The sequence below is a fragment of the Mastomys coucha genome, unplaced genomic scaffold (assembly GCF_008632895.1).
Source record: "Mastomys coucha isolate ucsf_1 unplaced genomic scaffold, UCSF_Mcou_1 pScaffold22, whole genome shotgun sequence".
NCBI classification, from domain to species: domain Eukaryota; kingdom Metazoa; phylum Chordata; class Mammalia; order Rodentia; family Muridae; genus Mastomys; species Mastomys coucha.
Window position 1 is genome coordinate 255,693,953 of NW_022196905.1, and position 22,709 is coordinate 255,716,661.

The 22,709-nt window shown below is 49.8% G+C and overlaps 1 protein-coding gene and 1 long non-coding RNA gene across 2 annotated transcripts in view; one reads left to right on the forward strand and one right to left on the reverse strand.

Annotated features, from left to right (window-relative positions):
* Positions 1-22,709, forward strand: part of Cmip (c-Maf inducing protein) — a 206,451-nt gene that overhangs the window by 80,272 nt on the left and 103,470 nt on the right. The window lies entirely within an intron of this gene.
* Positions 18,148-21,215, reverse strand: LOC116070250. The gene is made up of 3 exons (XR_004110322.1): positions 21,174-21,215; positions 20,357-20,686; positions 18,148-19,809 (listed from the first exon to the last, which is right to left on the reverse strand). It is a non-coding gene; the product is annotated as an uncharacterized LOC116070250 (long non-coding RNA).

A 22,709-nucleotide genomic window follows, 5' to 3' on the forward strand; every position in this document is an offset into this window, starting at 1 on the left:
CTCAGAGATCCACCTGCCTCTGCCTCCCAAGTGCTGGGATTAAAGGCGTGTGCCACCACCGCCCGGCTAAATCCATGCTGTTTGTGAACTGGGGTCTGAGAGTTGAATGTTCCTTTAGATTTTGTGTTTATTACTTTATAAAATGGTGGTTAAATACATGTACTATGGAATTGATCACTCTCTCAGCCTCTCTCTGAGACAGCTTCACTGTGCAGGCTGGCCTTGAACTCATGATTCCCCTGCCTCAGTGCTGAGATTTTAGGTGTGCCCCATCATACCTGGCTAGGATTTCTTCCCTCGAGTCTTTCTAAATGTGTAGATCAGTCACTGATTCTGTTTGTGTCACTGTAATCCTGATCTCTGGATCTTCAAATTGTCACTACTGCAGCCCAGGGCTGCTGCCGGGATGGGCTCTGAGCTCATGGCCTTTGGGTGAAGCGAGTGGAACCTACCAGAGACAGAAGCCATGAGATGCAGCAGGAACCTTTTAACAGGCCACCAACCTCCCATTTTACAAATGAGAAAAGCTAGCAGACCGACACTGTATAGAAAACAAACATTGTAGACTTTAATGTATCTAGCAGCATGCATGGAAGGTCTGACCTTAATGTACCCAGCAGTGTTCATGGGAGGTCTGACGTAATGTTTCCAGCAGCATGCATGGGAGGTCTTCCTCAGCAAGTTTTCACAAGCCATAACCAACACTTGCTCAGGGCAAATCCACAGTAGAGTATATCTGGCACCCATGCCCAGGGACACTAGGCTGCTGTCACTGTCCCCGCTTCTGCCCTTTTTGACCTGACCCATAGGTGTGGTCACATGGTGTGTTGGTTCTCTTTGAACCTTATGCATGACACGGGTCTTGAGTAACTGATTCTTTAAAAGGAGCAGATCAGAGACCTCAGAGCAGATGGGGTGAGACTTGATATAACCTGCCCACCATCTTAGTTCTGTCTTCTCTTGAGAGCATGAGTCTGGAGCTGAAGACACAGGGATTGCTTAGCATTGGCAAAGGACCTAGGTGCAGTCCATAATGCTTGGATATACTGAGGTGCGTGTGTGCGTGTGTGTGGGGGGGAGGGAGAGGGAGAAGGGGGGAGAGAAATACACACACTCAGAGAGAGAGACAGAGATAGAGACAGAGACAGATTCAGAGAGACAGACACACATACCCAGAGAGACATAGACAGGCTGGTGCACACACAGAGAGAAACAGAGACAGAGTCAGAGAGAATGAATTTGCAGACATCAGGCTAGTCAGAAGTGACTGTTATGTGGAGTTTTAGCAAAGTTTAACGGAGGCATTAGACATGAAGTGATGAGCCATCTCTTGTGGTATTCTTTTTTTTTTTTCTTTCCAATGCAGGGCAATCCAAGCTAGCATAGAATTCAGAGACCTTCCTGCTTCTGCCTCCCAAGTGCTGGGATCAAAGGCGTGTATCACCATGCTGGCTCTTGTTGTGTTGTTTGTTTGCTTTAAGATTTTGTTTATTTTTATGTATTTGAATACACTGTTGCTGCCTTCAGACACACCAGATCCCACTACAGATGGTTGTGAGCCACCATGTGGTCGCTGGGATTTGAACTCAGGACCTCAGGAAGAACACTGACTGCTTTTAACCACTGAGCCATCTCTCCAGCCCCCTCTTGTGGTGTTCTTAAGTGACAGCAAGACTCTGAGGTGGTGTAAAGGGTTGTATGGGTGAAGTGGCTGACAGGGAGACATGACAGGAGGAGCAGAGGCCAGGCTCAGTGCCTTGGGCAGTTGGCAGATGTGGCGCGCATTGGGACCTCCAAGCGGGATACAAGAGCTGAAGTGTCTGGACAGTGATTGTCTACCTACCAGTATCTTGCCCTGGATTGGACAACTGTCCACCCCCCACATCTCCTTGCATCTTAAAACATCACCCCACTAGGTATATGCTCTCTCTGTACCCATTTTATTGTGGGAAGACAGAGATCTGGGGTAGCTGGAGTGTTGCTCTTGATCAGGCACGAGGAGGAAATAGTGCTGAGCTAAGACCAAGCCTGTGTGGCTCTCAGGGTACCCGGAGCCAGCTACTCTATCATACCTATGGGTGGTGAGGAAGCAGAGACACTGGAGACAGACACAGGGAACCAGCAGTGGTGGCCTGCATGTGCACTGAGGTAAGGCAGAGTGTTTACTGGGACTGAGTTCATAATGGTCCACATGCTGTGCGTTCCCCATTGTTTGTTCTCCCTGCTGAGTCTGCTCTAGGCTGGCATGATCCCCCTTATTCTTACCTCAAAAGCCCGGGGTGTTGATACCTCCAACTTGAGAGGAGCCTGGTGTTGGAATGGTGACGTGCTGTCAGGCAGGGGACCTGTGTTCTGTACCGGTACTCACAGAAAACAAAGTTGGGTATACATGAACTCCTAGTAAACCCAAGTCCCCAAGAAGGACAAACAGAACAAGGTAGATGGCTCCTGAGGAATGACAAGGGAGATTGTCCTCTGAACTCCACATATGTTGATACATGCTTACACATAGGTGCATTCATATATGTGCACACCACACACACACACACCACACACACACACACACACACACACACACACACACACGGCCTGGTTTGGGAAGAGAGGTGATCAGATGATGTTTTTTCTGCATTTCTTTAAGCTTTGTGGTGGCAATGTCTCTTTGACAGTTCAGCCGGGTCATACTGATGTTCTGTCCATTCCAAGAAACCACAAGACAGCATTAAGGTCACAGCCCACACGTGACATTAGAAACCCAAACTGCAGCGATCTTGGGCAATAATAACACAGTTATTCCTCTCCCAGTCAAGTTGATTCCTTCTACGGCCATTAATTTTATCTCTATCTTGTGGAAATTGAGTCCTCCGTTTCCCATTGAAGTAAAAGTTAAGTGTCCTTTCGCTCTTGGAAACCCCGTCTATTACTGCTGATACCATCATGCTGTTTACAAGTTCATTGTGGGTCAGACAACAGTGTTTATATTCATACACAGGAAATTCGATTAGACAGCTGGGAAAGAACACACACTGGCGGGACGTGACTACCCCGGGGTTCAGGCAGCCCGGAACCTCCAGATGCTGTTTCAGGTGGGGATGCCCCTGCTGCTGACAGTGTTGCAGAATCTTGTTCACAGGAGCCCTGTTGGGGGCCAGCCACAGGGAAAGTCCTTGCTGTAGCCACCGTATAGGCAGGTGCCGCTGTGAGATTATTTTCAGGGAAACCCTGTGAGATTATTTTCCTCAAGCCCAGCAGGGTCCTATGGGGAGAAGCCTTACCTAGAGTTAGCCGTGGGCTTGGTGATGTTTGCTGAGAATCAAAAAAGATGGTTTCCTCTTTGCTTAGGAATGGTATAGTAGGTCTTCTTGCTTTTGGGAAACCTTTTTAAATTCTGATATAAGACCTCAGGGCAGGGATGGCCCTGGGTGAGGCCCCCCCCCCCCCCCGTCACCTGGGTGCCCGGCCCCTCCCCCACCCCCTCCACTGTTTCACACGCTGAATGAACTTCACCAATCTGGAGCAGCAAGCTGTTCTTCCTAAGGCTGACCTCTGTGTTGCTTTCCTCATTTGAACCTCCCCCTCTCCCCCTCTGAGTTTTATGGCCAACTCTGAGGGCAACAGTGAGAGCCGTGTTCAACAGTGCTTGGGCAGCGGGATAAGCTGTTGTCCCTGTGGGTTGTTTCAGTTGACATTTGTTAAGTGTCTTAGTTCCCTGTCTTTTGAGTTCAAGGTCTGGAACCCCATGTTTACGAATCAATCCTTGGCTCTAAGCACAGTGTCTGCATTGTACCGCCACCCATTGGTACATCTATTATTGATTTTCTTGTGGACAAATACCTGACCAGAAGCAACTTACAGACAGAGAGTTTGTTTTGGTTCATGTTGGGGGGGGGGAGAGAGTGGGGGCGCAATCCGTCATGGTAGGGAAACCGAGGCAGGTGCTCACGTTGCATCTGCAGCCAGGAAGCAGAGAGGAAGAGCTTTCATTCTCAGCTGGCTTTCTCCTCTCTGTTCAGACCAAGATGAATTACACAATTAAGGCTCATGGAATGTGCCTTAATTATTTTTCTGTTTCTGTGATAAAGTACTCTTACAAAAGCAACCGAAGAAAGCAAAGAGTTTATTTTGGCCCACAGTTCAAGGTTGCCGTCCTTGAGAATCTGTGGCAGCAGGAATGTGGTCACTTTGCATTCCAGGTCAGGAAGCAGAGAGATGAAAGCTGGTGACCAGCTCATTTTTTTCTTTTGTATACAGCCCAGGGAATGGGGCCACAGTGGTTGGGTGATGTCACCTCAGCCAAATAAAGACGATCCTATACACGCATGCCTAGAGGTTCATCCCCCTGGTATTCTAGATTTCTTCCAGTTGATGCTTGAGATTAATCTAGATTAATGTGTTGCCCACATTCAGGGTGGAACTTCTCACCCCAGTTAACTCGGATTAGAAATCCCCTCACGGACACGCCTAGAGGTTCAATCCCACAGGTGGGTCAAGCTGACATTATTCATCACAGTGTGCAAGGATTATACTGCAAGTGGTTACAGATGTCAGTGGATGGGCTGAAAACAGTTCTCTGATTTCTAGAGTGTCTTAGTTACTTTTGTATTGCTGTGATAAGACAGTATTACCAAGGCTCCTGATAGAAGAAAAAAAATTATTGAGGGCTTATAGTTTCAGAAAGTGAGTCCATGATCACAATGGTGAGGAACATGGCATCAGGCAGGCTGGCGTGGGGCTGGGGCACTAGCTGTGAGCTTACATCCTAATGCACAAACATGAGGCAGAGAGAAAGATGCTAACTGGGAATGGCCAGGGCCTCTCAGACCTCGAAACCCACGCCCAGGGAGACATCTAGAACAAAGCCACATTTTCACCCTGTCCCAAAGAGTTCCTTTCCCTGGGGGCCAAGCATTCAAATGTATGGGCCTTTGGGGACCATTCTCATTCAAGCCACCATGCCGGAGTAACTTCTACCACCTGGAGAAGCTCCCATGCTACAGTGCCTCTGCTTGCCAGGTGCTCAGCATCTCTGACTAAATGAGGAGACAGAATGAGTCAAGCAGTTGACCACCATGCCAGCCAAGCGGTTGAGACACCAGCTTTCATATGTGATCAAGATGTCTTGATGTAAGTCCACCTGCTGAGGGAGTCTGTCCCCTCAATGTCCTGGCTTATGTTCCCTCAGACCTCAAATATTCCTTATTTTGGAAGTTTTAGGGTTATTTTGTTGTGTGTGTGTGTTTTGCGAATGTGCACACACGTGTGCATATGAGCAGCACATGTATGTGGAAGCTAACAGGCCAACCTCTGCATCCTTCCTCCTTGTTATTTTTTAAATTGTGTTTGTTCATCATTCACTTATTGTTGGGGTAGGGTACTCATGCCATAGTGGGAGAGAGAGTGAGCACCCTGTAGCCTTGGACTTGTGAATTCTCCATTCCTGGCCTAGGGGAGCCGCCCTTTCATAGGTCCGGGAAGGGACATTTATCTAACCACTGCCTAGTGGAACTCTAAGCTGACATAGGTGCTCATGTCTGGTTCTCTGTCCATCCTTTCCCTGAGCAGAGCAATGTCATCCCCACTCTGGTTACATCCAAATGTCAGATGACTGATAAGAGATCCCCCTTCAGGGGTGCCCTAAGAACATCCAGAAACAGTTATACACGTATCTCTTGCCAGGACATCACGTTGACCTCTGACTTTGACGTTCAGGACTTCCCAGACTCTGCCCCTGGCCTCCCAGATTCTGTGAATCATTGCAGTAAGGCAGTGGGACTGGACTAGCTGAGACAGTGGTCAGAATCTTGGGGTGAGTGTCTGACCTTGAGCTCAGATGAACCAGTCACTCCCTCAGTGCCTCAGTTTCTCCACCTAGAGTTGAGATGAGGATAAAATAATCCACTGTCTTAAGCCTGCAGCTGGATCAAGATGGGCGGCCTTCTCAGACAGGTTCCTGTTCTACTCATGGCTCTCCTTCTCAGGAAATAAGTAACCTTGACTCATTGTTTATGCAATTGACCCCCTGGGGGTTGTGAGTACACACCCATCTTTAATCCAGGCACTTGGGAAGCAGAGGCAGGTGGATCTCTGTGAGTTCAAGGGCAGTGTGGTCTACATAGTGAGTTCTAGGACAGCCAGAGCTACCTACTATATAGTGAAGATTCTCGGGGTGTGTTGGGGGTGATGAGGGGGAGGGAGAGGGATTGGGGGGGGAGAGACTTTGACTCCTGCCACCTTGTTGTGACCCCTCCAGTTCAGTGACATTCCATTTCGCTTCTGCTTTCTTCCTAAAGAGGAAGCATGCTGGGCTCTTACCGCTAGTATAACCCACACTGACTGACCGGAAGGAAGGCACTTCGCGTCTTAGGGCAATGGGGCTACTTTAAGGAGCTTTTAAATCGCACTCACCCAGCACACAAACAGTGTGAACAAGCTTCCGTCAGGAAATCCATTTCTCCTTTCATGTAGCCCTTGGTTCCCTGGATTGGTCCTGGGTAGAATTAAGTACAAGCCTTGGCCAGGGTCAGCTGCCCCCGCCCAATCATCATATACTTTGGACTCGCTGTCTGCACTGCCCCGTCACAATCAATCCACATTCACTGAGTCTGTGTGAGTGCCTTTTACACAAGAGAAGGAAGTTGGTCCTTAAATGTCACCAGGGGTGGGAAGTCCCAGACATAGAAAAGCGGGAGTGGGGTAGGGGTGGGAGACTCTTACAGCTGAGTCTGCAGCCATGTGAGGTGGTGCTGGCATGTGAGGGCTTTCAGAGATGACATGGTGCTGCTGCTTGAGCTCTGGGTGTGTGCCTCAAGCGTGTGAGCCCTACTTATTGATAAGCAAAGCATTTCCAGGCTCTGTGAGTGTCCCCACACCACTTCCTTTTTGTTGTGGCCTGGATCCCGGAAACCCCTGTTTCTGCTCTGGGTGCAGTCCAGGCTGTCAGACCTCTGCAAGGGATGCTTGCTCACATGTTAATATGCATTCAGGTGTATGAAGCTGCATGTTTGTGTGCATGTGTATACACACATACATTTATAATGTTCAGTATTGTGCATACATGTGAGCGTGCATTATACACTTACATTTAAATGTGGAACATTGTATTTGTGCATCCAAACTGCATATGCACAGAGGGTGTAGACATGTTTACATGAGTGTACATGTATGTATATGTTTAGAGGTGTGTATACAGGCATACAACATGTGCATATTTTGTGTTTGTAGGGGTGTGGCATGTATATACATTGATACATGTGTGTTGCATATTGATATGTTTGTGTAGGATGTTCTATGAGTACTAGTCTGTGGATATGTGGGGGAGGGGTTTGTATGCTCATGAGTGCATGCATACGTAGATGGGTATGTGTGAATGTTTGTGGAGGAACATATAAATGTGTATGTTGTATGCGTGTGCTATGGTGAATATGTATGCCATGTATGTGCCATATATAAGTGCATGCTATGTGTAAATATGTGTGTGCCACATGTCTCAGTGTGAATATATGTGCCATGAGTGAATGTGTGTGTGCCAGGTGGGTCTGGGAACATGTGAACATGCCATGTGTGAACGTGTGTACCAGGCTGTACTCCCGATCTCTGAAGTGGGTAATTTCCACGTGGTACTTTACTCTGTAGATTCTTTGCAAGACAAAGTTCAACCTCTCATTTTCCACACAGCAAATCCAAGTTTGGCTTAGGCTTTCCATTCTCCATGCTGACCAACTCCTCTTGGCTCCCTAGGCCTTAGACAACATTTTGCTGGCATCCGAATAGCCTTCCTGTTGCACAGTCCTAGACCTCTGCAGGATCAGGCCACAAACAACAATCCCTTCTTTTCCTGTGTCCCGCCGGAGGCCTCCCCACCCAGATCCTTGCCTGTCTCATCCTGGAAGACAGTGGTCCCCACTGTGCTTGGCTTCACACACTCATCATCCCTATGCTATGTGAAGCAGTGAGGACTCGCCTGTCTGACATGAACACAGGGTCCAGTCAAGCAGAACAGGGAGTTGGAAGGTAGGGCTCTATCATACACCTGGCTGATCAGTTTCTGTTTACACCCCTGACCCCCTGCTGTCCTTGGAGTTGTTTCTCTGTGAAGGTTGCTTTTGAACCCACAAGGGACACGATTGTTAATTCCACATGCAGGGATATCTCTGAACAGATTTCCAAGTGTGGTTACAGTCTGGGTCTCAGTTGAATGAGAGTGCACGGGGTCTCAACATGCCTGTGAGAGAACCTCTAAATTTGTCTCAGACAGAGTTACACCCTCACCGGAGGCAGATCTACTGAGCGCAGGAGAATCTAGCGTGACCTACATTGGCAGGAAATGGGACGAGGCGGTGGGTGGGTGGGACGTGGTGATGCTCACGGTGAGTAAAGGCATCGGGGAACATCCCAGCCAACAGCCAGGGATGAAAGTCATTTATTTGGTTTATAAAAGACTCCATGTTCATCCTTACAAGTTACATATATTTTGTAAACTCCTGTAGGGGACTCCATCGCCTGAGCCAAGGGCAAGGAGCCAGAGCTCAGGAGAAGGGAAAGAAGGGGAAAGGCTGGTTCTCTGAGTGAAGGGAAGGCAGACTTACCCTCCTTTTCCCTCCATGACTCTGGTGGTCATGGTGGTGCTGATATGGTGGCAGTGTGTCTGGGGTCAGGGAGGACCATGGGACAGGGTGCTTGGCTCACAATGGTGCAGGTGGCAATAGTTGATTGCAGGGTTATACTGTCCCCTTAGCAAAGGGAAGAGGGGTTGTGGCCAAGGGTTGTTGTGTTCCTAAGGCTTGGTGAGGAAGAGACAGCGTCTGAGTCACAAGATGTTCGCTGGTTCCTGTTTTCCTTTCTTCAGCTGATATTCACAGGACAGCACAGAATGGAATAAAAGCCCTGTGCATCCAGTCCTTGGAGTGTTTTCAGACCCAAAGAGATGGAGACTGTGACTGTCACCCAGCGATCAAGGGCGGTCAGTAGGTTGTCAAACACAAGTTCTGTTGCCAGTCGTGTACCCACCTGCTCTGTCCAGTTTAGTAACCGTGGGGCAGAGTGAGGCGGGGCACACAGTACGTCTGCCTGTGTAATTAAAGAAAAACAGAAGTTGCAGGTGCAGTGCAGACTCATAAACCTCCTTTCCAGGGCTCTGAGCTCCCTATAGCTGCTGGGTGTCAGATTGCACGATGTGGTGCCAAAGCACCCCACCGTGGCAGGCCTCCTCTCTACAGCCCTGACCTGATACCAGGCTGCAAAGGTCCTGTTTGGTAGGGCACTTGTGGTCATGTGGGGTTTGGGTCAGGACTAGCACCTGTCCCTTCATGATGTGGGAGGGCCAAGGCCAGTGCCGGGCTTCAAGAGGCAGAGAGGATGCAGGGTGATCGGGTCAGGTAGGCAGACAGCTTCCTGGGCCCAGGGAAGAACTGTGTGGTAAGGCCTAAGCTCTGGAAAGATCTGGAGAGATGGGGGTTAGGGGTGTGGTTGGATTGCAGTTCTGGGGCAGACAGTATGGGCTATATGCAGCTTAGTACAAATGAGGTGGAAGGAACTGTAAATCTTCTTGAAAGAGAAAGACACCTTGCTCCCCTGCTCCTGCTGAATCCTGGCCTAATGATCTTTGGGGGCCATCTGTAAGTGCTCTGGTTTGCTAGGTAGAGGGTCCCTATGGCCAGAGACAGTAGCTCATAGAATGGCAAGGCTGGACATCACTCTCAGACGAAAAAACTAGGCCTTGGGAACACATCATTTGAAGCAGAAGGAAAGTAAAGACAAAGGAGGTGGTCTCCAGGGTCTGGAGCCTCAAGTCTGTCCATTTAAGGTCCAAGAAACCAGCCCAGGAACATCTTCCTGCATGGATGGCAGGCAGGGACAGGTGGTAGAACATGAGGACATTGAGGCTACATGGGATTTCATATCCCAGGCCCTCTTGTGCATCAAGGCCAGGTGTCCTGAGAGGAGGAAGGAGCAGACCCAGAGCTCTGCTGTGCCCTCACTGTCACCTGAGTGTTGTGACTCTGATCCCAGCCTCTTCTGTAGATCTGGCATTGTGAGATGGCCCCAGCAGCATTCTTGGGTGGAGGGATTTACCTTGACCTGTGTTTTGCGCAGCACCCTCCATACTGAGAGGTCTCAGTGCTAGTGGTGTTGGAGGCTGTGTCTGTCTTCCATCCTTTGTGAAGTAGGGTGTTCAGCGGCATCCTGACCTTTGATACTGATGCCATTCTTCCTTCCCATAGTGTGACAGTAACCAAAGATGTCACCAGATACTCTAAGGACTTGTTTTCATATACATTCATACATTTAGCCTCTCAGTCCCCTGCCCCCTTGTGTGTGTGTGTGTTTATGTGTATATATGTTGATTTGTGTGGGGGAGCATGGGTGCTGTGTGTGGGTATGAATGGGATGAATGTACCTGTGTGTGCATGTATGAGGAGGTTAGAAGATTTAGGTTTTTTGGTTCTTTTTTTTTTTTTTTTTTTTTTTTGTCCTGGAGCTTTTTGAGTAGGCTGGCCTGGCTGGCCTGTGTCCTAGGGAATCTTGCCTCTTCCTGCTTTCCCCAAGTGCTGGATTCTAAGCTCACACTGCCACATCTGGCTGGGAGTGAGATTTGAACTCAGGTCCTCATGCTTGCATAACAGATCTGAACTTAATGGGCCCTCAAGGATCCTGTTGGTGTCTGAGCTTATCAGTGTTTGGTGGGATTTGATTCAGGCCCGTTGCTTGGACCTGTAGGCTCAACCACTAACCAAACGTTTTATCATCCGCTTGGATGGGAAAGGGCAGGGTCAAGACTGGATGGGGTGACAGAGGCAGGCAGATCTCTGTGAGTTCAAGGTCAGCTAGAGCTACCCAGTGAGACCCTGTCTCAAAAACAAAAAAGCCTAGGAAAGGTGGTCAGGGAAGAGGGATTTTTTTTTTTCCCTTTGGTTTTTCGAGACAAGGTTTCTCCATATAGTCCTGGCTGTCCTGGAACTCACTCTGTAGACCAGGCTGGCCTCAAACTCAGAAATCCGCCTGCCTCTGCCTCCCAAGTGCTGGGATTAAAGGTGTGCACCACCACTGCCCAGCTGGGAAGAGAGATTCTTAACCACAGAGTCATCTCTCCAGTCCCAGGGAAGAGGGATTGATTCTTTGGCAATCTGACCATTATTTAATCATCATTCAGACCCTAAAGTGCAAGGCTTTGGCGGGGCGGCGGGGGGCGCTATAAGAGCTCTGTCCCTGACCATAAGCTGGTTGTTGATTCTTTGGGCCTGTAGAGCATTGGTTGGCTCTCCTAAGGCAATGATTAACCCTGCTGAGCTGGTTGAGCTCTCCGCAGTAGACCTTTACCCTGGAGAATGGCAGCCCTGCCAATGTGGGTGTTCCTTCCCATCTGTTCTTTCTTCATCTCCCTTTCATTACCAGGCCAGGAGCCGGCGGGGCGGAGAGCCGTTAGGAAACTCGACAGCTGACTTCTCCCACTTTTCCTTGCCAGCATCAGTCAGCCGTGTGACCCCCCCCCCCCCCCCCCAGGAGACCCATCCTATATAGAGGATCCTGCAGGGATGAGTCTGTGGTGTGTGGGGATGCTGTAGAGACACTCCCAAGTATACCCCACAGTTCCCCAGGGTCCCTGCCGAGACCTCCTGTCTACTTCTGTGGACAAAGGCCAGTGGCCACAGGGCTGGCCTCAGCTAAACCTGGTGGGTGAAGAGAGGACTGGGATGGCAGAGCAAGGGTATGGTCTGACTGCCTAGCAAGGTTTGGGGTAGTATCAGCTCCCTTGAAGGTCAGTGGGTATCCCCTTTTATGTGGAAAAGCCCTGTGTGTACCTACACATATTCTATGTATTTATGCACTCATACATGTGTGTTGTCCGTGTGTTTAGATGCTCATTTTTGCTCACTGGTATACACGTACATACGCCTGTCACAAGGGCTTGCGTACAAGTGTGCAGTGAGTCTGTTCTTCCTCATTGGATACAAGAAGGTGTCAGCACACACCCATGTTAGCTCTCTTTGCTCTGTTTCTCCACCTTGGTTAGGCACCACCGCCACCGTCTCCAGCTGCTTGTTGTGTGCCCTGAAGCCATTCATGCATGCACAATGCCCAAGCTTCAATGTCCTCATCTGTGACGTGGAAGCTTCCAGACAGCTGCTGTGTACAGCGTTGATGAGAACGGAAGGTGAAAGTGTACTATCCTTGTGACTGGGGGCCTGGAGAGGGTGGTGGATAACTGAGTGTATACCCTGTCCCCTGCCGTATGGGAGGGCAGCAGGGAGTTAATGGCTTCCCTCTATCTCTGCTTTGGGTTTATCTATCTCTGCTTTGGTTCTGTGTCCATGGCAGCACTGGACAGGACAGCGTTGAGGGTCTTATTGATTCAGTGAATGTCTACCTGGCCTCTGCCCACAGCAATGTCATGTGACTGTGGTTGCCAGGAGAGGAGCTGTTCGTTCTTCCACAGCTCAGCCTGTGAGTTAGCAATGACTTGACTAGAAAGCTGCAGGCAGGGGCTGCCGGAACCCTGGCTTTTGCCCACACACTGTGCTGACACTAAGCAGGTGCCCAACACCTTTCCTTGAGGACAGCCCCAAGGCTCTCGGAATTTGCCTAGAAGAAAACAAAGAAACCCAAGCTTTATTTGCCCCCCCCCCCCATCAGTTCTGAGTAACCACAGGCAACAGAAAGCCAAGAACACCAGAGTGTTTGCTCCACACCACTGTTTTCTGATTAGTCACTCCTGGCTAATTAGCCAGTGACAAATGGGACAGTAAAGCTCTGAAAATACCCATCAGCCATCTAGAGTCCTGGCCATATGGCAGATTGGACCTGGCTGAAAAGCAAAGAAATGAAGACCTTTGGTCCTGGGGGCAAACATCCAGAGCTGCAAGTTGCGCGGTGCATGTTGGGTAGCAGCTTCAGGTATATATGCCTCTGAGACACACATGGGCCGTGTGTTCAGCGAGCTGCTTTACGATCCTTCCCTTCCACAGTGTGTGGAAGAAGTGACGTTATCTGTGGCTATTCTGTGGCTCAGGCAAAGTCTCTGTCTGTGGTGGAAGCCCACAGAAAATTCTGAGCATTGGTGTCTTAAGGCTGATGTAAGAAATTCTCCCAAGCCTATCCTCATATAGCCCCGGATGGGACAAGTCCAAAATGGGTCTCAGGCTGAAGCAAGATGGAAGGGTGTCCCTGTACTGGCAGTTACCCGTTGCAGGCAGTGCCACTGTGTGGCAGAGTGCGGGGAGGTAGGAGTGTGGTCCCTTCTCAACCGGCAGAGTGGTCTCTGCTTCTTTAACCTGTATATGTGACTTCACATTGCTCCTGGCTCTTTCTCTCTATCTCTTTCTCTCGAGGGGCGCTGAGATCACCCTAATAATTAGGTCTCTCCCTTCCTTATTCGCACCCACAGAGGCCCTCTTGCCATGTTAGACAGATTCTGGGGATTAATGGAAGAACATCTTAGAGGGCAGGTCTTCTGCTCTGTTCTGGAAGCCATTGGTCCTCAGGAAAAGGAGTCAAGCAAGCCGATCTCCCACTTCTCATCACCTATCTCTGTTGCGGGTTAGGCTTGTGTCATGACTTGCTAGAGCTAACAGAGGCAGGCTCCTTTCTTACTGTGTATCCTCTAGTCCAGAGTGGGAGAAGAGACCTCGTAGAGGTATAGAGGGCAGGCAGAGTGTTGGTTGTGTTTCTTTGGGTGGCCCAGTCACCAGGAGGGGCAGGAAAGATCCTCTTTAGGTGGTGATCCATTTATTGCTGGCTGGAGAGTGAGGAGGTGTTGGGTATACAAGATATGCAAGGTGGACTGGCAAGTAGAAATGGCCAAGGTCACTTTCTTGGCTTCTAGGGACCCAGGACCCTGAGCTAGGGACCTGGGACCGCCATCTGTTTTTTGTTTGTGTGTTTTTTGTTTTGTTTTGTTTTGTTTTCCTAGACAAGCTATTCTCTATCTTTCCTGATTGTAGCCTTCTCACCCAACTCCATTTTTTTTTGGAAGGTTGGGGTTTGGCTATCTCCGGGCACCAGAGTAGGTTAGGACTCTGGGAGAGTCACTGGCCTTGGCTTCCAGTGATGTGGGAAACAGGCCTCTGGCCCCTGGGCAGCTGTTTGCACGGAGGAAGCCCCGGCTCAACATGCCTTCCTTCTGCTCAGCCAGAAAGGACGATTGTTTTAGACTTTTCTGATGAATACTATGCATTTCCTTACTTCCCCGGCTGGTGCCAGCCTCAAACAGGGCAGGAGACTGTGATGCACTGTGGCTCCCTCTGGCCCAGTCGTGGGTGAGGTTGCTTGGGCCAGCAAGGAGACTTGTAACTACAACCTAGACAACAGAATTGGGCATGCACTCCAGCCTCAGATAGATAGATACACCATCTTTACTATCCTGTGCAGGCCTACCAGGTTTGCTCTACACCCCGCACGCCCTCACTCCTGGCCAGGAGCTGTAGGCAGCATGGCCAAGATTCTTCTTTGGAGTGGAAAAATCAAAGACTGAGGCATGAGCTTCTAATTAGCAAACAGATCACTGGAGGGAGGACCACCCTCAGCTTCGTGCGCTAGAGCAGTGGGGCTTCTTGTGGCCCATTTGTATCATGTGCCCACATTCCATAGCTGTCCAGCACCCTTCTAGGCATCAGGGCCAGAGTGCAAGCATCTCCAGTGGACTGTGAGGAGAAATGTAATTTTCCACACCAGAGTTCAGTCTCCAATAGGGAGACCAGGCCACCCAGCACTGGCTGTGCCATGGCTCCTGTGCTCTCTGTTTAAGGCACTGATAATAACACTTGATGGCTAGATTATCTTAATTGTCCTCTTTGCTAAGGTAAGTGAGAACAGTGACCCTTGCATAAAATCAGAGCCTAAAAACTTTACATCAGGGGTTGGGGAAGTGTGCCTGAGGACCCGATTTTGGTCCCCAGAATCCGTGAGAAAAAGTTGAGTGTGGTGGCATATGGTTGTCATCTCAGTACTGAGGAGACAGAGATGGCAGGATGCCTGGGGGTGTGTATTGGCCAGGCAGCCTAGCCTAATTGAGATCAGACCAATGAGAGACTCTGTATCTCAAAACAATGTGGATGGCCCCTGAGGAAAGACAAATGAGGTTTTCCTCTGGCCTCCAAACTAACATGCATGCACACACACATGAACATGTAGACATAGTCTCTCTCTCTCTCTCTCACTCTCTCTCTCTCTCTCTCTCTCTCACACACACACACACACACACACACACACACACACACACACACACACGAGTCTATCAAGTAGAATTTTCTTTGGAATAATTTAGCTTTGTCTTTGAATAACAAGAACCAGTTATGTGATTTTGCATGAGGGCAAACACTCCCTCCAAAAGGCACTCACTCCTGCTAGTTCTCTCTCTCTCTCTCTCTCTCTTTATTATTATAAATAAGTACACTGTAGCTGTCTTCAGACGCACCAGGAGAGGGCGTCAGATCTCATTAGGGGTGGTTGTGAGCCACCGTGTGGTTGCTGGGATTTGAACTCATGACCTTTGGAAGGGCAGTTGGTGCTCTTACCCACTGAGCCATCTCACCAGCCCCTCTGCTAGTTCTCTTGCATTCATTAGTCTGAACATATTGAATGCAAAGGGGAAGCTAACAGATATTCAGAGAGGTGCCATGAAAAGTGTGTACAGTGAACACTGCCATGTTCTCCACTGTTGTACCCAAGGCAGACATCAATAATCAATCACTGCTCTTTCCTATAGAGCCCAGATGCAACTCTCATAGCACACCTCTTTACGAAGGCCATTACTAGGCATGTCAGAAGTTTGAAGACACCCAAAGGGATAAGTCTGTCTGATTGCATTCATTTTGATTTTTTTCAAAAGTCTGCCTGCCTTCTGGCCCAGGACTGTCACTCTGCTCATTTTCCTTAGTCATCCACTTCAGTAGATATTTTCTTTCTGTGGTTACCTGTGAGCCTGAGTAAGCTGTTTCAGTTTTCTCTAGGCCTCAGATCCTGTCTGTTGGGTGAAGATAACCTGACTGTGTGGGCAAAGCTAATAATGGTGTCACCAACCCAGCTGGAACCGGGAGCATCATCAGGTCTTCTGGTAGCTGCCGTGACCAGCAGACCCTGGTAATGAAGTCATGTTGGCTGGAACATGGGGCAGTTGGCCATTCTTTATCCCCCTCCATCAGGAAGCAGAGAGTGGTAGACACTGGTCCTAAGCTCACGTTTTCCTTTTTACTTAGCAAGACCCCAGCTCATGGAATCCATCCAACATTTAGGTTGGATCTTCCCACCTCAGCGAACTTAATCTAGAAACTCACTCACAGACATGCCCAGAGACTTGTTTCTGCAGTGAGTCTAAATCTTGTCAAATTGACAATCAAGAGAGACCATCGTAATGGTAGGCTCTCTGCGTACCTCTGCATGGGGATGGGTAGTCCTTTCTGTCCTGGCTCCTCACCTCTAAAATCAGTGCTCCCAACTATGGACTGTGACCCCCCCCCCCCACACACACACACAAGATCTCATCTAAGGTCCATAGCATCTGATGAAAGGCCATAGTGGGCGGAGTTGGGGTGGGGAAGCAGGCTTGTCATCTCAGTGCAAAGCTATAAGTGTTTCTGATGCTGTCCTGTTGTAATGAGCGGCAGGGAACAGAACTGGGAACGAGATGTCTGGAGAGTTGATGTTCTGCACCTTTGCCCCAAGGGCATCACAGGATACATAGGATCCTCCCCAACCCTGCTAAGGGGATTTCTCTCCTGTTTTTGTTTTTGTTGTTTTTGTTTTTGTTTTGAGGGGAGAGGGGATGGAGAGACAGAGATACCTGCTACAGGAGACGCGCTGCCTGGTACATAGCCCCCAAAGACTTGAGCATAGAATCCCAGCCATGAGATAACCCTGCAGGCTCAGGCCGCCAGAATGATAAGGGCCTGCTCTGGAGACAGCAAATGAGTCAGGTGCCAAGCTGGAGGAAAAGTTGTCCAGTCTACCTTGGCTCATGGAAGGCTGAGCTGTCTCTTGGCAGATAGGTTCACAGCGTCTCCTGTGCTCTGTTCATGGTTTCTGCACATGCCTAGTCTCTAGTTGAGTCTGCTCAGAGTCATGACTTTAAAAGCAGTCAGCAGTGCCTGCTTAGGTGAGTGATTTGTGGAGAACTGACCCTTCAGGTATATTGCCATCTGTCCAGGGTCCCACAGCTTCCCGGGATGACATAAACTACTCTGATTCCAGCTAGGAGACTGTACCATGTCTCTTTTGGACACACGTTGGATGTTTGCTAGAACCTTCCATGGATGAGTTAAATGCATCTAGTGGTGGGGAGGAGCCGTGAGGCAAGGCTGGAAATGTAAAATCTAGGGGGAGGTGGTTTGTGTTGTGGGTTCCCCTGGGGGAAGAGGGCCTTCCAGCCTTGTGGCTCTATGGCAGGGTTGTGGTTTGGAGATGAAAAGTCCCTCCAGGCACATAGTTTCAATACTTGTTTGCTGGCTGGTGGCGCTATTTTGAGAGGCTGTGGGACCCTTATGGTATGAGTGCAAGTTGGTCATAGGGACAGGACTTTGAAGTGGATGGCTCATCACTGGTTCTGGCCTCTTTCTTTCTCTCCTTCCTGGTCTACAAGATTCTCAAATCTTCATCACCACCCTCACTCCCATGCACAGACTCTGCCATGTCTTGGCTACCACGATGGACCATGTCTGTCAAAGCTTCAGGCTCAAAGTCTTTCTGTCCGATATTTCTAGCAGGATACTTCATGTCCATGGAGCGCCTCTGGCCTGCCCACCTCCATGCTGAAGTGAGCTCTCTTGTCCTGCTGAGCTCTCCCCACATGCCAGCCGCCTCAGGTCTACAAGTCAGTGCTGACACCTCACTGTGGGACAAGCAAGTGAGACACTGACAGCCAGGAGGCAAATGTGATATCCAGTGAGCACAGAATACATCGGTACAGCATTTGTGTCTGGCATGGTACCTTCTCCCCTCTCTATAGCTATCCCTAAAGAACCCAGAGAGACTGGCTCCAGGGGACTCCAGAAATTGGGGTGTTTCCTCCTGTGGCTGCCATCCCATCGTGGATGTTAAAGGAACTGTTCTATCTCCTACATCATGGAGCGTCAGTCTAATGCATGCTGCAACAGTAGCTGGTACACACTTAAATGCTTTGGCCCTTTGGAGGTTGTGAATAGCAAACACACATTCAAGTCTGAGTTCCTGTTTTCATTTATATAACTGGAGGGGATTGTGGGGGTTACACAGTATCTCCATTACCTGTCTTTGTGAGACCACCACTGTTTGTCATCCCTGTCAGCTGTCCCCAGCTGCTCCACAGCTTTGCCGACACTTGCTAGTGGCTTTCGGTTGGTGACCACCCTTATGGCGTGCTATGATAACTTCATTGGGTTTTACACGGGCATTGGTGGCCACGGAAGGACCAAGGCAGCACCACATGGCAACAGATGCAGCCATGGCAACAAGATGCTCGTTTCAGAAGGTGAAATAATTCTCTTAACGGACAGTGATGGTTACACAGTCGGGTTAGTGTGTGCTTAATGCCACTGAACTTGGCATTGAAAAAGTTGAGAAAATGAAGGTCTAGGGATTATGGGCTCGGTGACAGAGTACTCACCTAGCTCTGCATGGACTTGTAGGGATTCCATCTTCAGCATCTCTTAAAACAGGCATTGTGTCACATCAGGGGTGGGTGCAGCAGAATCAGGAGTTCAAGGACATCCTTAGCTATGTAGTGAGCTCAAGAGGTACCTGAGCTGCATACCTCTCCCCATCCACACACACACAGTTTAAAATAAAGAGCTGGTTTGTTGTATGTGTTCCTCACACTTGGAGAGGGAAGCTTAAGAATCCTAAATAGAGGGATGGGCCTTCGGAATGATGTCCAGTTCGTCCCTAAACTGGCAGGCTCCTGGAAGGTACGGATAGTGTGAGCAGACTCAGCCTAGAGGTCAGGAAACGTGGATCTCAATGAGATGGCTTGTCCTGGATTCCGAGCTCAGAAAGGGCCAAGGAATACTTGACAGACTGTTGTACTAGACTTTTCCTGCATTAGCAGTCACTAGAAGCTTCTCTTCTCTTTTGAAGGGTTTCACTGTGTCAAAATCCAGAGAGCTTTTCATGGAGGTTAGGGTGTGGGGGCCTTTGCCTGCGCTAAGGAGAAGTGCCCTGGGAAATGGCGGCAAGAGACCAATGTGATGTAGGGGAGAGGCGCCTAACCGAAAAGGTCTCAGGAGTGTGGAGTAGACAGGGAGTTAGAGGCCTTGAGCCTCCACTAGGCCCAGCTAACCATCTTCCCGGAGATATTTTGTAAGAACCAGGGGCAACACAGTATCAAAGTTAAGTCCTGACTCCTAAGGGTGTCAGGCTCTGAGACATTTTGTAAGAACCAGGGGCAACACAGTATCAAAGTTAAGTCCTAACTACCTCTAAGGGTGCGTGGCTCTGTGGCATTCATTTTGTTCCCACTGAGGCCCAGCCAAGAGCCTCAGCCACCAAATAGGAGCGCCCTGTTCCCTCTTGCTAGCCTTGCTGGTTCGTTTACTCTCTGTCTCTGAATTGACCCGCTCTAGATACTCTGTGGAGAATCAAAGGCTGTTTGTCCCTTGGTGGTTGGTTGGTTGGTCTCACTAAGCACAATGTCCATGGTGTCCAGCCATCTTAAGAGCATGCACACGCCATGATTTTTGGCCTTATGGCTCGGTACTATCCTATTTTGTGGCTATGTCACATGGCCGTGCCCATTTCATGGTCCATGACATTTGTGTTGCCTTCCCTCATCGCATTTTCATGTGGAACGTTGCAGTGAACAGTAGATGTTTCTTGAGATCTGTCCTTCATTCTTGCTCTGGGCTCCTGGAAGTGAGGAGTGTAAAGATCACGTGTAATTCTTTCCCTCACCTCCTGAGGCACTCTACGCTGGCCTAGGTAGCTACATTGCCACCTTGGATTCCCTCTGGCTATGGATAGAGACACCCCGAATCACCCTGCAGATGCCCTGCGGGACAGCCAGGCCAGCTCCCACAGCTGTGAAGCCATCCCCCCCACCCCCCATCTTGTGTCCACGGTGCATGCACAGGTGCCAGTCCCCTAGATTGAGTGTGAGAAGCACAGACCAGAGGACATAGGCTAATGTCACAGGATGAACCTGCCAATAGCCAGCAGTATGCCTTGGGGCACCGATGCCTCCAAAATGCTTTTCTTGTCACATCTTTGAAACGCATCATACCTCAAGATTGGCAGAAGGTGCTAATGGGGGGGGGCTGTACATAGACAGCCTATCTGTTCTTTTGCCCTTTTTGAAATTGAGGCCTTCTAAGCGCAGACCCCTGAGCCCAGCAGATAAGGAGGCCCAGAAAACAGAGTCTCTCTCTGGGTTGCTAAGAGACAGGGAAACAGTTACCTGGCAATCTGCTGCCCAGGGACCAGGGCTTCCTTCTTGTGTACTGGACTTCTGGCTCTCTGGCATACCTGGATAGAGGCTGCTGGACTACCAGAGAGGATTTGCCTTCTGTACATGTCATGTGAGGAAGGTCTGGCTGATACCCAACTCCAGCCCCTCACTGGTTGGGTGAGCAGCTTCAGAGAGGATAGCAGGTCACCACTGTCACCGTCATTATCACCGTCATCATTACCATCAGCACCAGCAGCACCTTTGGTTCGTTAAGGGCTCTGAACCTATGGACTGCGGCAGTAACATTACTGCTGGCTTTCAGCTCTGCTGTGTCAGAGCCTGTGAACACAAAACACACGTCAGCAAGGCACACCGTTTCCATGACAACTACCTTTTGGAGTCAGCAGAGAAACAACATGGAAACAGACATCTTCCAGAGGTTCTGGTGGGGTTTGAACATGGCTGAACTCCTGCGCAGACTGTGAAACCCAAGATGTACTGTCAGCCATTGAAACTCTGGGAGCCTCCCCCCACCCTCGAGGTCCACAGGAGTGCCCACAGGCAGGGACTAACACCCCACCTCATCTACGTGCCTGCATCTTCCCCTGTTTGTAGAGCTCTAGCTTCAGTAACCTCAGTGCCTAGAGGCTGATCTGGACCAGCCACCATGAGGGCCAAAGTGAAATCTGTTAGTCTACCATGGTGACAGGCAACCTTCAGCCAGCGGTGGTAGGGGGTGACCCACACAGAAAGAACCTGGTAGCCTGCTTGATCTGCTCTCAGACCCCTCCCCTCCCCCATTCATCTCTTCCCATCTAGGTCCTACCTGGAGCTACAGAGTGACCTCCTTCAGGACACTGGCCCTCACCCATCTTCTTCCAGCTCTGTCAGGGAGTGGACATTCTCAGGTCACAAAGGGTAGGCATGTCACTTGTCCCATTGGTTTCAGGGCCAAGGCCAGAGAACTCTCCCTGGACTCACACAACCAGTGGGGAAATGTTAGTGAGAAACTCAGGAGACCTGGGCAAATAGTTAGTTCTTTGAGCTGTAGTGATCAGTGGGGGACCAGGGAGACCATGGTGTGACCTGTCATTTGTTTGCACAAGCTAGTCCTCTGCCACCCTGTCTCGGACCATCCAGGGACAGACAAAGGTGCTTCTGAGCAGAGGCTGTCCTTGCCTTGAGGAGGAGGGCGCGCGGGGGTGGCTGGACGCGCTGTCTTCCAGATAAAATTATGTGCTTGGGGTTCGTCAGACTTAGGCCTCATTCATGCACTTCTGTTTGCTCAGTCAGCCGGCCCTGTACCTTGTCTCCTGGGACAGGTTGGGGCCTTGCTGTTCTTCCAAGGAGGTGATCACATAGTCTTCCCTCACACCAGCTCTTCTGTCTCTTCCTGTTCTCAGTGCCCACTCGCATGAGGCTGAGGTCGGTACTTCGGCCTTGCTGTGTACTCTGGTCATGTCAATAGGCCTCTCTGTTTCCTCGTTCCATTGTCTGCTTCTTAGGTCAACTCAAGGGTCTAATACGGTCCTTCCAATACAACTCGACTCTTTTGCCAGTTATCTCCCCTAGGTGCTTTGGTCCATCAAAAGACATAACTGAGCATGTTCGGAGCAGCCCCAAGTCAGTAAGAATGCATGGGGCTATCCTCAGGAGAAACCAGGATCAAATTAAGTAAGAGTCACAGACTGAAGTACTATAGGGCCATGAACAGCAAGCACCACAGCCTGGCTGCCTCTCACAAACAGCGTTGTCATTCGACCAAAGGCGTTAGCCCATCCCGTGAAATTCAAGATCAGGCAAAGCTACTTTCAGTGATAGATCTTGGGGAGACACCAGGCTGGGGAGCCTTCTGGAATGCTGGCTGGTGTCATGCGTATGCATACAGTGGGGCCATCACAGATGCCTCTGAAGCCTGTGTCTCAGAGACAGGACTCCCCCAGTTGTACTGGTCCTTGTCTGTTCACAGGGTCCTTGGAGGTGGGCACCTAGCTGGGGAGGTGGGGTGGTGTCTGAAGTGAAATTCCAGGCCTAACTTGTCTGGGGAGGCCCTGCCTTGGAAGCATGTGGCCACTGGGCTTCAGCTCCATTGCTACGACCCCTGGAGGGCCATGCATGTTTAAGAAGTACCCTTGCCATGAACACAACCCATGTCTTGCTAGGTAGAATGTAGTGTATATGAAGCCGGGCCCTAGACAGGAGCGTCAGGCAAGGTTGTGTGTCAGGGTAAGAGAGAGAGTGATATTTCTATTGTGCCTCCCTCACTGGGCAACTTTGGACAGGGTAGCATGTGGGCCTTAGTTTCCACTCCTGGGAGGGATACGTGTGTGTGTGTGTGTGTGTGTGTCTGTGTGTGTGTGTG